We start from the raw sequence: 19,049 nt of genomic DNA on the forward strand, positions 1-19,049 counted from the left end.
CCAGCCACCATATAACCCTTCACTCCGAAAAAAAAACAAGAAAAACGCAAAGAAAATTGAAAACCCACTCCGTGGAAGTACCTCCTGTGCAGCTGCCATACGCAAGGCATTGGGGCAAAGCCTTCGGGACTCCCAATCGTTGATGATTGGAGGAAAACCACTGGGTAACATTCCCAGGTAAAATTATGGTAGTGTGTGTCGGGGTGGTGCTGCGGTGTCATACACCAGACGGCGGTCTTCTTGGGTTAACCTGAGGTGGTCCCTTCGGGTGGGTGTCTGGTATGTCCTCTTCCTAAGAGACGATGATCACTTGTCTCTGTTATCATCTGAGCTCAAGCCTTTGGACATCTGTATTGCAGCTCTCCCTGAGGATCGGAGACCGGATTGCGGCGAGATCATGGCTGTTGGTTACACCGGCTATTGGTCCGGTCGCTCTGATGGTTACCATGCCCAAGGAGTTGCTGTAGCTGTGTACAATAAGCTGACCCCAATGATAATTGAGGTAACACCGGTCAAAAAGCGTATTATGAGATGAAGGATTTGTCACTCCTTGGCTGTCGTTTCCCTGGTCTCTGTTTATGCTCCGACTGAGGCGAATGATCTCACAGTGAAGGACGCATTCTACGCCACGCTCGAGCCTGTGGTCGATCAATGCCCCAGGTGAGATACTCTTCTAGTCTTGTGGGATTTCAATACATCGACTGAAACTGATAGGGATGATTATGAAACATGTCCCCATGGATCTGTAACTGTGAACCAGAATAGCACGAAGTTCCTTGACTTTGCAAGAAGTAGTGGACGTAGGATGGCTGGTTCATGGCTTCAGCGCCCACAAGCTCATCGCTGGACTTGGTATTCCAACGCTGGCGGTGTGGCAAAGGAGATTGACCATGTCCTCATTGATGGTTGCTGGAGGATAATCCATAACTGCAGGGCCTACCGGAGTGCTCAGTTCTTCAATACCGACCACAGGCTTGTGGTAGCAACCCTGAAGTTTCAGCTTAAATCTGGGAGAATGGTACCATCCAAGCCTAGGCTGGATGTTGGCAAGCTCAAGGATCAGAGAGTAGCTTAGAAGTTTGCGAACAGGCTGAGTGGGGATTTTGGGGATCTGTGTGCTTTGGGGAATCCTGAAGAGTTGTGGAGTGCCTTCAATACTACCATCCTTGATATTGCCGGTGGATGTCTTGAGAGTTGAGTTCCAAGAGTTGAGGCGTAAAACTGTATGTGTGCTGAGGGTGGACAAGGAGGCCCATGTGCAAGGAATCTGTGAGGTGGAAGAGCATCAGTTTGGTCACATCATTCAAAATAATCAGGGTCTAAGGGGGTGTGTGGGGGGTTTGAGTGATTGCTTCTCCTGATCCAGGTGACCTTCAGGATGCATGGTCATATTTTGTATGGCATGAACAAACTTTGTTGCACCACCAGTGAAAAAAGTTGTGGACAAGTTTCACCGAAATTGAATGTAGTTTTGGAGAAGAGAGCAATACCTATTTGGGGGCATAAAAATCCCCCCCCCCCCGTAGATCCCTTCAATGAGTGTATGTTTTGATGCGGTCAATACATCTTAGTTAGGCATCAGATATGCCTTTGGCCAAGTTTCATCAAAATCATATTTTGGGTTCAATATGACTGGTGTTTGCAGACTCACTGACTGACTGACTGAATGACTCACTGACTCACTTATAGACACTGCTCAATTGCATAAGCTCATCAGACTAAAGTCCAGGTGAGATAAAATTTGATATAGTATGCCTTTTCAAAAGCAGTTGATTACCATGTGCAATAAATTTGCTTTAATTTTAAAATCAGAAAATGAAACTTAAATTGGGATTATCGACATATATATCTATAGGAAGGAAAGGAAGATTATTTTACTTATTGTGATCTTCAAGACATCAACATCCAGAACAAGAAAGATGTCTTGCATAGCACATTATTTGCAAAATCAGAAGAGAAATTTAACCTCAAAAACAATTGGTGGTTGAATTCAATTACCAAATATGCAACTACTCTTCAAATCCCGTCAATTGGATGAAAATTGACAATTTTAGAAACTCCAAATTAGTTGTTGACCTTTGGCCTATGTTGACTGTTTGGTCGATGTTGACCTCAAAAATAATAGGTGGTTGAATTCAGTTACCTGAAGTATAAATCGTCTTCAAATTTCAAGTCAATCAGATGAAAATTGAGGATTTTAGAAATGCCACCTAGGTTGTTGACCTTTGTCCTGTGTTGACCGTTTGGCTGAGTTTGAACTCAAAAGTAATAGGTGGTTGAATTCAGTGACTTGATATGTAAATCCTTTTCAAATTTCATCTCAATTGGATGAAAATTGAAGATTTCGAAATTTAGCCCGAATTGTCATTTTGGCATATTTTAACCTTTTGGCCTATGTTTACCTTAACATTAATAGTTGGTTCAATTAGTTGACATGATAGGCAAATCCTCTTCAAATTTCAAGTCAATCAGATGAAAATTGAGTATGTTTTGAAAATTTGGCCTAAATTGGCCAATTGGCCTATGTCGATCTTTTGGCCTATGTTTACCGCAAATTCAATAGGTGGTTGAATTCACTGACCTGATATGCAAATGCTCTTCAATTTGCAAGATAATTGGATCAAACCTGAGGATTTTAGAAATTTGGCCGATGTTGACCTTTTGGTCTATGTTGACCTTTTGGCCGATGTTTACCTCAAAATTAATAGGAGGTTAAGTTCAGCAACCGCATATGCAAATGGTCTTCAAATTTCAATTCAATCGGATGAAAATTGAGGATTTTAGAAAATTTGGCCCAAATTGGCTCAAATTGGCCTTTGGACCAGCGTCGATCTCAAAGTTAATAGGTGGTTGAATTTAGAGACGTGATATGCAAATGGTCTTCAAATTTCAAGTGAATCGGATGAAAATTGACAATTTTTGAAACAATTTAAAAATTTTGCCTATTTTGGTTTGACCTTATGGCCTATGTTGACCTTTTCACCGATGATAACCTCAAAAGTAATAAGTGGTTGAATTCACTGACCTGATATGCAAACACTGTTCAAATTTCAAGTCAATCGGATGAAATTTGAGGATTTTAGAAAAATTAGCTCAAATTAGCCTGCTTGGCCTATGTAGACATTTTCGGTCGACCACATTTTATAAAACTTCAATGCGGGACCGTTGCAGGTTTGGTGACATTAATCTCTGAAAATTTCAGAACGGTCGGTTGAGCGGTTTGGGCTGGAGGTGAGCGGACAAACAAACACACAATCAAACAAACACACAAATGAAAAATCACTCAGAGAGTGACAACTTGGCAAAACAGTACAAAGTAGAATGGCACTTGCATACCTCTGCCAGGTGGAACAGTTCACGTTTTGTATCCCACTGATGGGCTGGATCTGAACCAAAACGCAATCCGCTTGTTCTTGTCACCTATCCAACTCATCCACCTTGTTTTGTCATAACTCGTCCACAACTTTTTGAGATATAGTGATACATTTGGTTTTTGGCCTCATCTATCAATTTTAGAAATTATGCCTGTGTTGACCTTTTGACATTAAAATTAATAGGTAGTTGAATTCAGTGACCTGACATGAAATTGCTCTTCAAATTTCAAGTCAATTGGATGAAAATTGAGGATTTTAAATTTTTTGGCCTAAATTGGCCTTTTGGCTTCATTTGACCTTTTGGCCTATGTTTACCTCAAAATTTGTAGGTGTCTGAATGCAGCGACCTGACATGAAAATGCTCTTCAATTTTCAAGTCAATCGAATGAAAATTGAGGATTTTAGAAAACTTGGCCCAAATTGGCCGATTGATCTATGTAGAACTTTTGGCCAAAGTTTACCTCAAATTTTATTGGTGGTTGAATTAATTGATCTGATATGCAAATGCTCTTCAAATTTCAAGTCAATCAGATGAAAATTGAGGATTTTAGTAAATTTGGCCCAAATTGGCCTTTTGGCCAAAGCTGATCTCAAAATTAAAAGGTGTTTGCATTCAGCAACCTGATCTGCAAAGGGTCTTCAAATTTCAAGTGAATTGGATGAAAAATTGACAATTTTAGAAACAATTTTAAAATGTGGCCTATTTTGGTTTGACCTTATGGCCTATATTGTCCTTTTGACTTCGAATAACCTCATAAGTAATACGTGGTTGAGTTCAGCGACCTGATCTGCAAATTTTGTTCAAATTTCAAGTCAATCGGATGAAATTCGAGGATTTTATTAAAAAAAAATTGGCTCAAATTGCCCTATTGGCCGATGTAGACCTTTTCGGTCGACCAAATTTTACGAAACTTTAATGCGCGACCGTCGCCAGGTTGGTGACATGAATCTCCAAAAATTTTAAAATGATCGGTTGAGCGGTTTGGGCTGGAGGTGAGCGGACAGACAAACAAAATTCACAAACAAACGTAGGCGATCAACATACGAGTAAAAACTACAAAAAAACCAACATTGCCAAGTAACAAACAAACAAACGGACAGACAAACAAACAAACAAACGGACAGACAAACGGACCCAAATGCAATTCCCTCTCCTTTGGCGAGGGTAATAAGTAAAAGAAGAAGGTTCCAGTGATGTTTGGTTTAATTGAAACATGTGAGCAAGCCAGACAGTCCATTCAGGCCATTGTTACAACAGGAAGTTTGGGTGAAGTTGATATCTGTTGAAGCGCATTCTGTCGTCATCCATGAAAATGACGATTATGGGGATCTGCTTTAATTTGTACTTACTTTGCTCAGTCTCACTTCTTCATCTCACTGGCATCTGTAGAATCTTCGTTTTTTTTCTGAAAAACAAAAGAACTTTTCAGAAATAAAAACGGAACGCCTTCATTTCGACGAGTACCCGAGACAAATAATAGATGACATTTTCTCTCCATTAAAATTTGATATGTCTTCATGTTTCCCGTTTGGAAGAGAGATCGGACATTAACAACGACCAGTAGCGGCACCGTCGCATAGCTGGAGGGATGAAAATGTACACAACGGTGCATCTTCGGGCTGTGGTGACAGGTAGTCAGATAAAGGTCAGTTTAGAGAGGGACCCAATTACTGCAGAAACATTGTTTGCCACCATTACATTCTGCTATATCCATGGTCATGCTTTTTTTTTTTGCAGAGCATCGATGCTGTGGATTTCAGCAACAGACAGAAAACACTGGGTGGTTTTCCATTGCGCTTCGTGGTAGTCGAGACAACATACTTCCTGCAGTAAGAATAGCCTAAATGGACTGTTGGGGCATGCTCCCAAATTTCAATCAAACCAATCATCTGTGGAATCTACTTCTTCTTCTTAGCTCGAGTGGCATCATTGACTAAGGGAGCAGCTGTACCACTCCCTGGAGGTTAGAGGAATTCGGAATTTGTCCGTGGTGTCGGTGATGGCTTTCCTACTCTTTGTGAAGAACACCGTGCGATTTTTAACATACACCAACCAATACCCCGTTTAACATCCATCCGAGGCACGGCACATGCATTGATGAATCACCCAACCTGCGAGACACCGGGATGACAGCTTGTAGCTGGGCCGAGATTCAAATCCAAACTAGACGGCTCAGAGATGAGTGCGCACGCCTCTACGGTTCTCGGTCGACCCCAACCTGGAATGATATGTCGATGCCTAATGCCACGTCATTCATCTCTAATTATCGCTGATGAACTGCAATGAATTGCTCAAAAAACTTGAAAATTGCACGACCATCAACCATCATGGCTTTGCAATGATATAATTGGACATCTTTGGCCTAAACTCGGGAGAAAAACAACTTTCAAAAGATTTCATAAATGAAGCTATAATTGTTGAATTAAAATGTCAACTGAAAAGGGAGTGTGCGAACCTGCTGACCAAACATGTCCACCTGTCTCTCCTACATTAAAAAGGCCTATATTTAGTCCCACACCCTCTACAAAGGATATTCACACCTTGTGCTGCTACCTACTGAGATCGTGTTACATTTGTTTGCACTCTCACAATGATGATAAAGCCTTCCACGGTGATCAACATATTGTGATCCTCATTGTTTCTGACCAATGAAAAATGACAAACTTGGCCTCAATTATCTTGTCAAAATAGGCTCATATCTGCTGTCAGTGTTCCTGTTTTCATTTTGAGCTTATGTGGTAGACACAAGCCCCGCTGCTCCCTTTATAAGCCGAGTTATGCTGCTCATAAACTTGTGCATATTTGTTTCAGATTGGTAAATCATTGTACTGTAAATGGTTTGTTTCCAGGAATGGACTTGTAAGTCCAGTATTTTTATATCTGCCTTTGTATTACATGATTGGGTGATGCAATAGATCAGTGTCCTTGTTTTTTTTTTACCACTTCCCTCTGGTCCAGCTAACCTCCTCTGATCTCTCGGCCCTCCAAATCCCCCCTGCGACTGCAGAATGCACGCATTCTTCCGAACCACAAGGCACATGGTCGGCCCATTGGTCTCCTCCACTCATGAGGCTCCCTCACCGAGAGAGTCTGGTGAGCAGGATTAGCATCAGGAAAACGAGCCACATGTCCATACAGCCACGGCTGATGCTCACGGACTATGCAGGCAACAAATCTCATTTGAGTCTCTCTCAGCAACCGCTTGTTGGACACAAAGTCTGACCAGCAATAGCCAAGGTTCTCCGAAGAGACCTGGTATCAAAGGAATTAAGTCTCCTTCTGAGATCCCTGGTCAGAGTCCAAGTCTCACATCCGTAGAGCAAGACTGGAAGCACCAAGGACCTGAAGACTCAGACTTTATTCCTCCTGCACAGGTACCGACAGTGCCACACCCCATGATCCAGTGAATCCATGACACCGCAGGCCCGATTAGCCTCTAGCTCACAGCCAGCAGAGACATGAACATCACTGCCAAGGTAAGTGAATCTCTCCGTGACATCAAGATCCTCACCACAAATAAAACAGGTACACACAAGACAGCAGCATCCAATATGTCATTGAAAGCCTGGTTCTTAGTTTTGATGCAGGAAACCCGTAACCACAGTTGCTCAGACTCCTCATTCAGCACCTCGAGGGCCCTCAAAGTATATCCAGAGTCTTCGCAAAGATCACTGCATCATCTGCGAAATCAAGGTCAGAGATCTTGACATTCCCAAACGATGCACCACAACTTGATCTCTCTGACATCCTCCCCAGAATCCAGTCCACACAAGCACTGAAAAGTGTGGGAGCCAGTACACACCCCTGACGAACTGCAGTAACATCTGGAAATAAGTCGGGGATGGTATCACCACACCTCACAGCACTCTCAGTACCATCAGTGCCTCACAGCACTCATTTCAGACATCAGATTGATCAGTTTTGGTGGCACCCCACGAAGACCAAGAATCCTCCAGAGGACATCGAGATTCACTGAATCGAATGCTTTACAGAGATCAACATAGGCTGCAAGCAGCCCCTGCCGAAACTCTCGTCTGCGTTCGGTGAGGACACGAAGAGCAACGATACGGTCAATCGGTGACCTCTTTGGTGTAAAGCCTGACTGCTCTGGACGCTGGTGCTCAAGCAGATGGTGGCGAACCTGATCAAGAATTATCCGAGCAAAGACCTTGCCCGGCACTGAGAGCAGCGTCACCCCTCGGTAGTTGTTGCAGTCCTGGCGATCACCCTTCCCTTTCCAGAGAGGGACAACAAGGCCCCTCTTCCAGTCAGTTGGGATGATCCCTGTGTTGCAGGCAGAGCACAGAACTACATGCAATGACATGAGTACAGCATTTCCACCAGCCTTGAGAAGTTCCGTATGGATGCCACAGATACGGGGGAGCTTTACCCCATTTCAACCGGTTTACCGCAGCTTGTGGTTACACAAACGAAGGTGAATGGCAGTTGATCATAATCAATAGGGATAGGAACTTTACTGACAACCAACTCAACAGCTGGTGGATCAGCCTGGTACAGCCGCTCAAAGTAACCGGCTCTGCTGGCCTTCACTTCAGACTCCTCTGTCAACAGTCCACTACCCTCTGCTCTAACTGCAATACACCGAGGGATGGGCTTGGAAGAACGCAATGCGTGAATTCCCCTGCAAGCAGGACGAGAATCACTTGACCACAGGTGATGCTCTACCCCCTCACAGATTCCTCACACGTAGCCTTCCTTGTCCACCCTCAGTACATGTACAGTTTTATGCGTCAACTCCCTGAACAGCTCAGCTCTGCCATTAAGCCTGGCCCTGCAATTCTTGTCAATGGTATCCAGTGCCACTTGATAGACAAACTTCTTCATCCTCCAGTGAGTTGCAAGATATCCACCAGCAATATCAAGGATGGTGGTCTTGAAGCCACTCCACAACTCTTCAGGATTCCATAAAACACCAATTCCCCACAAATCCCCACTCAGCCTGTTCGCAAATTCCTCAGCTCTCCTCTCGTCCTTGAGCTTGCCAACATCCAGCTTAGGCTGGGATGGTACCATTCTCCCAGATTTAAGCTGTAACTTCAGAGTTGCTACCACAAGCCTGTGTATTGAGGAACTGAGCACTCCGGTAGACGCTGCAGTTCTGGCTCATCCTCCAGCGACCATGAACGAGCACATGGTCATTCTCTTTTGCCACACTGCCAGCGTTGGAATACCAAGTCCCGCAAATTTTAAAACAAATTACCTATTTCGAGGCAAAGCAAAACCCCCTTTTCAGCCTCTTATAGGAGCAGATCCATGTAGGGGGCTAAACCTCATGAGAACTTACTGTTCTCATGTTTGGTACAAAATTTGGTCCATATTGGTCAAGTAGTTTGTGAGGCTAATAGGTTTTTTTGTGAGTCCTCGCAAATACCACCAATCACTTTGCTGACAGGAATATTTAGAGAGAGGGGGAGGGGGTAGGGATCAGAGAGAAAGAGAGTGGTTGATAGGAGAGAGAGAGAGAGAGAGAGAGAGAGAGAGAGAGAGAGAGAGAGAGAGAGAGAGAGAGAGAGAGAGAGAGAGAGAGAGAGAGAGAGAGAGAGAGAGGGTGGGGGGGGAAGAGAGAGGGGTGGGAGAGAGAGGAGGTGAGGGAGAGTGAGGAGGAGCAAGGGAAGAGGGGGAGCGAGGAGGGGTAGGTGAGTGAGGAGGGTTGGGGGAAGGGAAGGCAGCATGAGGGGAGGGGAGGGAAGGCAGCCTGAGGGGAAGAGAAGGGAAGGCAGCATGAGGGAAGGAGAAGGGAAGGCAACATAAGGGGAGGTGAAGGGAAGCCAGCATACGACGATGGGAAGGGAAGGCAGCATGAGGATAAGGGAAGGCAGTATGAGTGGAGAGGAATGCAAGGAAGCATGAGCGTAACAGAAGACAGCATGAGTGGAGGGAATGGGAAGGCAGCGCGATGGGAAGGGAAGGCAGCATCTAGGGCAGGGAAGGCAGCATACTGGGTGTTACCAGGGTGAAAGTGCTTTCAATCATCAATTGTGAAAGCAAACTTGATGCTGTTGCAGCCTTTGGATTCTTTGAATCCGCATTCACAACCTTCTCTGATGGGTACTCTTTCTGGTGTTTCGTTTTCAAATGTTTTCGTATATTGGATGTATCACAGTGATGAGCAATGTATGTTGAACAAAGTGAGCATGCAATTTTTGAACTGTCTTCTTTAACCTTCCTGAAATAGTTCCAAACTGCACTTCTGGACCTTTTGAACAACATGCTGTCAAAACTTTATCAGTCAATATATTTCCTACCGGTCCATTAGCAAAGTAATCAATATGCTTTTCCTGCCAACTCTAAAATGCCTTCTTATTCATTCTCTAAATCTCGAAATTAATGTCTTGATATATAAATCTCTAATGAATGTCTAATAAATGTCAACTCCAAATGCCTTGATATAAATCCTCTCTTATCTTCCCCCATCAAAAACAACAACCTGTTCTACCCCCGCTCATCCACCCAACCCCACCTCTTTCAAATCCACTGCTTTCCTTCCTCAAAGTCCCTGTCGTGTAAGGACCTGAAGTCCCTGTAGTGTCCATCTTGTTTACTCCATGTACCGCACCCCATCCCTCTCCCTTCCACAGATCTCCGCATGTCTCTGTTCCACATTGTTTTTTTCCTTCCCTCTCCCATCCCTCTTGTCTCCTGCTCCCCTTGTTGTACGTTCTGTGTGTTAGCTCTCATATGAGCCTCGACAGTGTAATAATAAAAAATGAGAATCAATGAAAAGGAACACGCCCCTGGGGCATGTTTAATTTGCAAGTGACTTGCTTTTCCTGTTATATTGCAATCAGGATGCCCCAGGGGCGAGTTGCTTTTTAATTAATACAATACCAGGCCATGTGTAACCGGATCATGCTCAACAGAGACCAAAAAAAAAAAAAAAATTTTCTACGAAGTAAGAATTGCTCGTAATTGATATTGATTCCACTTCACTGCTCGATTCCTTTTAATTCCATGGTTGGAATCGAGTACAGTACTTTGAAATAGATTCTGCCCTCCACTATAAAGCAATCAAGCAAACACTCCAACGAAACGAGTGATACGGAACACTGACTTGGTCATACTAAACACCGTTGAAAGACATTCGGAGATGACCGGATTATCAAACAATGTGCGAATTTGAAAACATGAACATGCTTTTCGCGGTCGAAACTTCTGTTAAGTTCAACTCCGCAGTTGGAAATTTTAAATTCAGTTCATGTCAAGAGATTCCAGAGCTTATCACATTTTGGCTCTAATGTTTATAAACATCCAGAGTTGTAATGGGATGGAGGGGGAGGAGTTTGAGGGGAGAAGCGAAGGTGATAAGTGGTTTGGAAGGAGGTAAGCATGAGGGGAGCGGATGGGAGACATGCGGTGAAGCATTAATTACAATTCATACCACCTCATCAAAATGATTCTACATAGAATAACAGTGAAGATGGATAACAGTGACCAAAATAATATGTGAAATACATTTTCTCCCAGTAATACTATAAACACTGCCTGAAAATAATCACCGTCTGGACACGTCCGAAGATTATCACCGTCCGGACACGTTCAGAGATAAACACCATCTGGACTTGTCCAGGAATAACCAACTTCCGGACACATCTGGATATAAATACTGTCCAAACACATGCAGAGATAACTGCCGTCCAGACATGTCTGAAGAAAAACATCGTCTTGAGACAAACAATGCCCAACACGTCTGGTGAAAAACATTGCTGGAGATAAATACCACCTGGACAGGTCTGAAGACAAACATTGGTGGAGATGAACACCTCCCGGATTTGTCCGGAGATAAATACTGTCCAAACACCTCTGGAGCCAAACACCGCCGAGACACGGCCAGAGAAAAACTACCTTCTGGAAATAGACAACGCCTGACGACATCTGGAGATAAACACCATCCGGAGATAAACACTGCCTGAACAAGTCCGGAGACAAACACCACCAGGAGATAATCACTCTCTGGACATGTTCAGAGACAAAAACCCGCCAGAGATAAACACCTCCTGGACATGTTAGGAAGCTAATACTGCCTGAAGATAAACACAACTAGGACACATCTATAGATAAATACCATCTGAACACATCCGAAGGTAAACACCATCCGGAGATAAACACTGCCCGAACAAGGCCAGAGACAAACATCACCTGGAGATAATCACCATCTGGGCATGTTCGGAGATAAATACCATCCGAACACATCCGGAGACAAATACCGTCCAGAGATAAACACCTCCTAGACACGGAAGGAAGATAACACCACCTGAAGATAAACACCACCAGGACACGTCTGGGGATAATACCATCCGAACATGTCCGTAGATAAACAACGTTCAGACACGTCCGAAGAAAAACACTTTGGAGACAAACGATGCCCGAACACTTCAGGAGATATACACCATCCATCTGGAGATAATAAAAAACTGCCTGGACACGTCCGGAGACAAAATTGCTCAGAGATAAATACTTTCCAGACACGGCCAGAGAAAAACACCGTCCAGAGATAAGAACTGCCCGGACACATCCAGAGACAAGAAACACCCGTAGATAATCTCAGTCCAGAGTCCAGAGATAAATACCATCTGAACACTGCCCAGAGATAAACACGGACATGACCAGAGACAAACACCGCCTGGAGATAAACACCTCCTGGACATGCCAGGAGACAAACACTCCCCAGAGATAAACATAGCCCAGAGATAAACACCATCTGAAAATGTCTGGAGACAAATACCATCCAGACGAGTCCAGAGACAAACACCGCTTAGACATGCCTGGACCAAACACCACCCAGACACGTCCGGAACAAGCACCATCCAGACACGTCCAGAACAAACACTGCCAGGACAAGTCTGGAACAAATACTGTCCAGACATGTCCAAAGACAAACACCGCCGAAAGATAACCACTGCCTGGACAAGGTTGGAGACAAACACCACCCAGAGACAAACAGTATCCAGACACGTCCAGAGACAACCACCACCAAGACACATCTGGAGACAACTGAAGTCCGGACACGTCCAGAGACAAACACCACCTGGACACGTCTGGAACAAACACTGTCCAGACACGTCCAGAGACAAACACCATCTGGAAAGGTCTGGAGACAAACACCATCCAGACACGTCCAAAGATAAGCACTGCCCAGATTCGTCCAGAGACAACTACCACCCCGAGATAACCACCGCCCGGACACATCTGGAGACAACCACCAGCCAGACATGTCCAGAGACAAACACCACCCGGACACGTCCAGAGCAAACACCGCCCAGACACATCCGGAACAAACACCGTCCGAACATGTCCAGAAGCAAACATCGCCCAGACACGTCCGGAACAAACACCGTCCGAACATGTCCAGAAGCAAACATCGCCCAGACACGTCCGGAGCGAAACACCATCCGGAGATAAAAAAAAATTCCCCAGACACATCTGGAGACAACCGCCACACAGAGATAACCACCATCTGAACACACTTGGAGACCAACACCACCCATAAACTTCCAAAGACAACCACTGCCCAGACATGTCTGGAGATAACTGCTGCCCGGATACGTCTGGAGACAAACGTCACCCAGTCACATCCAAAGCAAAACACCATTCGGCCATGGCCAGAGATAACCACCATCCAGACATGTCCGGAGATAACCACCATCCGGACACGTCTGGAGTATCAAATGATGTGGGAATACAACTCTCTGGACATTTGCAAGCATTGCAGCTGAAATCCGATAACCTCTAGAATCTCTTAAACGGAACCAAGTGTCAAAATTAAAAATGCGGAATTGACCTTAGCAGCAGTTATGACTATTCCCATTGTGTGCTGCCTTTTTGGCTGCTGGTTGCATCATTGATTCAGGGCGCGGCTATGCCGCTGATGCTGTGCCCCTATTACCAGTATACTGGTGCTCATTTCGCCGACCTCAGAAGGATGAGAGGCTGAGTCAACCCCCTGGTGTTAATTCAGTGGCAAACAGGGCTCAAACTCAGGACCCGAGGATCTCAAGCAACCACCCTAACCGCTAAGCCAACACCAGGCAGTTCTGACTGTTAAAAAAAGTATTAATTTTTGCAATTTGCATATTGTTTGACACTCCGGTCACCTCCAGATGGTGTTTAATATGACTGCAATGGCTTGGCAAGCGATTAATTATCAATCGGAAATGTGAGGAAACTAAATAAAACCACAAACATGCAGAGACGCCCAGTGTCAAACAATGACTGAATTAGGCAAATTAACACTTTTGTTTTTTAGCAGTCGGAACTGCTGCTGAGGTCAGTTCCGCGGTTTAAATTTTGAAATTTGGTTAATGTTCAGAGATTCTAGAGTAATTAAATAAGGCTATAAATTATCTTCAAAAGGGGAGTTTAAATTTAGCCCAAAACCCTGTTTTTGTTCATGCACTCCCTTGAAGTTCTCTTAGTATGCAGGCAAAGTTTGAGGCCGCTAGGTTTCATGCTTTTGGAGTTATTGAGGACACACACAAACACACACACTAACATTTATTATTATTATAGATTATAGATTAGGGATTAGAGGAGGGAGGTCACAGCCCCTTTTCCAGGGGAGTTATGGCCACGTGGAGTGCAATTTAAAGTTAGGTCCTGGTTCACAATGCTTGATGGTTTCTCAGAAGATTTTTGAATGAAATACCAATATTTGGGGCAAAACCCCCCTTTTACCTCCTTTACATGGGCGGTTCCGGATGGGAAGCACAACCCCATGAGATCCTGTTGTCCTGGTGCATCGTACCAAATTTGCTCCATATCGGGAGGGTAGTTTTTGAGGAAAGATATTTTAGCTAAATGGTAACAAACGTACAACATACATACAGACCGCCGGACACTGGGACCCACTCTGAGCTCATTTTGGAGAAATAACCTGAAAGTGTAATCGTTTGCGTTTCTTTAACTATTGTGAGTATCAGACAACCTTTTCAACTCCCCCTCTTCCACCTCCCCTCCATCCAACCCACGACTGCTTTTGAGTATGGAATCTCAAGGATTTCATCACATTAAGGTATTTTTGAGGCTTGAGTCCCAAATCGACATTTGAACTGTCAAAACATGGCGAGTTTGAGTTGATGGAATTCTCTAACTTTTCACAGTTTATTAAATTTGAATGGAATGCCCCACAGAGGGGAGAACTAAAAAAGGTCAAATGGAGAATATTACATTGTGTTCAGTGAAGGAGATAGTTATTGACCGACTTCTGCAGTATTAAGTAATCAAACGGAAGACCAAGGAGGAACCCGAAGAAGTAAAGAGCAAAGATGGAGTCATCAGCAGGAACCTGGACATTGATAATCTCTTAGATATGACTTTGCTTTCTACCATAAGCTATGCTTTAGAGTTTAGACAAATAAGTTGTTTCCTTTTTATACATAGGTCAAAGCTTTTGGAAAAAAAATAAATCATTTTGTCTCTTATTTTTTGTAACAGATTTCCAAAATAAATGATGACGAACTATCCCATAAAGATTAGCACTGTTTCGAAGAAGGACTGTCGTTATGTTTACAGATAAGCAAGTTAAAACTGTGAACAATTATTATTATTATTTTTTAATGGGGGAGCAAATATATTCAAGCGATTGATCAAAGTGTGTTATTTTAAACCAAATCCTTGTAATTTGCTGGAGTAGACAGTGCTTGACACCGAGCCGGTCCAGGAGATGGGCCCGGATGGACTGGGCCAATAAGGTCATGGTCTGACGTGCTTTGGGCTCAGATGCAATGGTCTGATGTGACTTAATTGGGCTGAAATGGTAATAGGGCTGACGTGGTTTAATTAGCTTGAGACGGTCATTCGCTGAACTGACTGGCAACCCACCATGGCATGCTGGTTCAAATGTATGTTAATTCGTTGCAAATTAAAGCCTTGCCATGGCGCTGGAGAGACACCAAAGCGGTCTTTACCACTCCATGTGAATATGTCCCACGGAGCGTGATGCCAAATGCACAGTTATATTTGTTGCTTGGTAGTCGTCAAAATGTGTCGTATTACACCAGATAATGAACTGCATTATGGTGTACACCCTGTAACATCATGGGATCCTATTCCACTTTGCAGTGGACTCACTTCAAGGGGTCATAAATAGTGTTCAATCTTCTCTTTTTTGATGTTCGTATGTGTGGGTTTGTTTACATGTCGACAATATGTATTTTGTCCCACTTAAGTTTATAAACATCGTGGGCACAATGGTTGCTTTATTGATTAACTTTCAAATACTTACAGAGAGTCACGATATATTTATAGGAGCATTATGACCTCTGACCTGCTTTATAGGATTTTGATTTCCAAGGGAAAATGGTTCGACTATAAAAAGTCATCCTGGTACTTCACAAAGAGTGTACTTATGTATTACATAATACATTACATAATATTATTACATAACATTGTTGTGTGGAAAGTGGAGGTGTGGGCTCCAGAGATAGAATGTGCTAAGAACAGTATGGACCATGTGCTCGAGTCGGGTATAATTACTCTTGTATGAAGGATCTGTCAGGGGTAAGTAGTACGTGCAGTAACATGTACACTGAGAGGAGTAGTGATTGTAAACAATACAGCAGAATAGTGTAAGGTTGTATTTTGTAAAACCTCTTGTGCAGGTGAGGCCAGGTGGAGGACTTGGGCACAAAGTCACCACGAACGTGCGATGTGCTGTGAGAAAAACATAAACAGGGGCCGTTTGGACAAGAACTGCAGGCCGTGGTGTTATAATGAGCTATGGAGCCATGGTTGAGGATGGAACACTTTGATGAGGGGCTGTCCCACAGTTAGGGAAGGTCATTGAGATGGCGTCACCCACAGGCTGCGGGCGGCCAATTGTGGGACCAGCCACATGCTGGAAAGGCGGTCCCATAGGTGGAAAAGGCCATGTTCACGTATGCATATGAAAATTGGAGTTGGACTTCTGCCGAGACAATATATATATATATATATATATATATATCTCTCTCTCTCTCTCTCTCTCTCTCTCTCTCTCTCTCTCTCTCTCTCTCTCTCTCTCTCTCTCTCTCTCTCTCTCTCTCTCTCTCTCTCTCTCTCTCTCTCTCTCTCTCTCTCTTTGAGAAGGATCATTTGGAGAGACGTGAATGTCATCTGTTCTCACCATTCTTCCTCATTGCCATCCTCCACTTTTCCGCCCAAGCCACACTTGGCCTTGTGCCATGCCAGCTCGCAAAACCATGGTCGTTCTGTGACAAAGACCAGATCGTACCTGCACAAGTTCTCTCCCCCTTTGTGTCTGGTTGAATCCGGTTTTGTCAGTGCCATTAGCGGGGGTTAGTTATTTTATTGTATGTATATGTGTATGTATGTATGTATGTATGTATGTATGTATGTATGTATGTATATGTGTATGCCTTCCTACTCATTTGCCCTTTGATCAACTGGTTCATCCCATCTATTCATAGTAGTGTCTTGTCTCCCTCCTCATATTCTTTTGATAAATAATTTAATTGTAAAGAAACATTTTCCCTCCTTCCTACCTTTGTGAGCGACCAACTGCAAAATTAGATTTATTTATTGGGCCATCCTTGGAGGATTGTAACTTGTAACCGAATGCAGCACAGGGTGAATTCAATCATAATCTTGGTCATTTGTGGAGGTCTCCAGACCTCTGGCCAAGGGCACATGCTTTAGCCGGGTCTCTGAGGCCAAAAAATTATTATGTAATCATTATGTAATATCTGACAAGATGTCCGAGAGGTACACACACACACACACACACACACACACACACACACACACACACACACACACACACACACACACACACACACACACACACACACACACACACACACACACACACACACACACACACACACACACACACACACACCTCTCAGCTGCCTAGCCTGGGTTTGAATCTCGGCCTGGTTGTAAACTGCTATCCCAGTGTTTCATCAATTTGCGTGCCGTCCCTTGGATGGATGTTAAACTTGGCGTCCCATCGACCAGCATTAGTTGGTGGACGTTAAAATATCCCACAGTGTCCTTCATGAAAAGTAGGTGAGCTATCGCTGGCACCCTCAACAGATTCCATATTCCTGCCGTAACCTACAGAGAGCATCACATCTGCAACACAGCTGCTGCCCCCCTCCGCCAATGATGCTATTCCGCTTCCTTGTGCTACATATGAAAGCAAAATATTACATAACGTTATTTATTAAGTAACATTACAAATAATTAGATAATATTATTACATATTATTCCACAACCATTAATATCAGCCAAGCATTGTGAACTAATACGTTACAAAGTGTGTCCTGTCTTCCAGGAGGATGCGGAGTCATTAGGAGATGTTAAAGATCCCATCATGTGGTTCGTGAAGAGGAGGCCAGTAATCGTCGTCACCCTGAACAGATCACAAATTCACGCCACGTCAATATGAACATGAACCATGGCCACCTGGTTGGTGAAAGACTTCGGCCAAGAACAGTTCCCCAGCCAAGCACAATCAGGGAGGATTAATATCACTAAGGTCGTAAATCTTTCTGACCGAGAACCATTTCAGCAGTCATTTTGACAGTTACATCTTTATTTTAAAGTTATTAATATTTATATAATATATCTATAAACTAAAAAATGTCAATGTGTGTGTGTGTGTGTGTGTGTGCGTGCGTGCGCGCGCGCGCGCACGCACACGCGCTGCGTGGTGTTGTTCACATAGCACAACATACTCTCTCTCTGTCTCTCTGTCTGTCTGTCTCTCTGTCTCTCTGTCTATCTGTCTCTGGACATATCTGGATGGTCGGTATGTCTGGACGGTGGTTTTCTCCAAATGTGTCTGGATGGTGGTTATGTCCGGGTGTGGTTTGTCTCCAGACATGGCCGGATGGTATTTATCTCCTGACATGTCTGGATGGGAGTTTGTCTCCAGACGTGTCTGAGCAGTGTTTATGTCTGGGTGGGGTTTGTCTCCAGACATGGCTGGATGGTATTTATCTCCTGACATGTCCGGATGGGAGTTTGTCTCCAGACTTGTCTGAGCAGTGTTTATGTCTGGGTGGGGTTTGTCTCCAGACATGGCTGGATGGTATTTATCTCCTGACATGTCCGGATGGGAGTTTGTCTCCAGACGTGTCTGAGCAGTGTTTATGTCTGGGTGGGGTTTGCTTCCAGACATGTCGGGATGGTATTTATCTCCTGACATGTCCGAATGGGAGTTTTTCTCTAGACGTGTCTGAGCAGTGTTTATGTCTGGGTGGGGTTTGTCTCCAGACATGTTGGGATGGTATTTATTCAGACATGTCGGGATGGTATTTATCTCCTGACATGTCCGGATGGGAGTTTGTCTCCAGGCGTGTCTGAGCAGTGTTTTTGTCTGGGTGGGGTTTGTCTCCAGACATGTCGGGATGGTATTTATCTCCTGACATGTCTGGATGGGAGTTTGTCTCCAGACGTGTCTGAGCAGTGTTTTTGTCTGGGTGGGGTTTGTCTCCAGACATGTCGGGATGGTATTTATTCAGACATAACAGCTTCATGAAGGAAGAGTGCAGATGAAATATGACAAACACAGTTCACATGAATTAAACAATAGCGGTTGTTTGTTTTTAATGACACCATTGAATTCCTTGCTATTCCCTTTTCTTTTTCTCTTCTTTTTTTTCAACATTGAATGTGCATTCTTTTTATCCACTCCTTTTATATTTATTTTA

The sequence above is a fragment of the Eptatretus burgeri genome, chromosome 4 (assembly GCF_056783735.1).
Source record: "Eptatretus burgeri isolate ZD-2024b chromosome 4, Ebu_testis_v1, whole genome shotgun sequence".
NCBI classification, from domain to species: domain Eukaryota; kingdom Metazoa; phylum Chordata; class Myxini; order Myxiniformes; family Myxinidae; genus Eptatretus; species Eptatretus burgeri.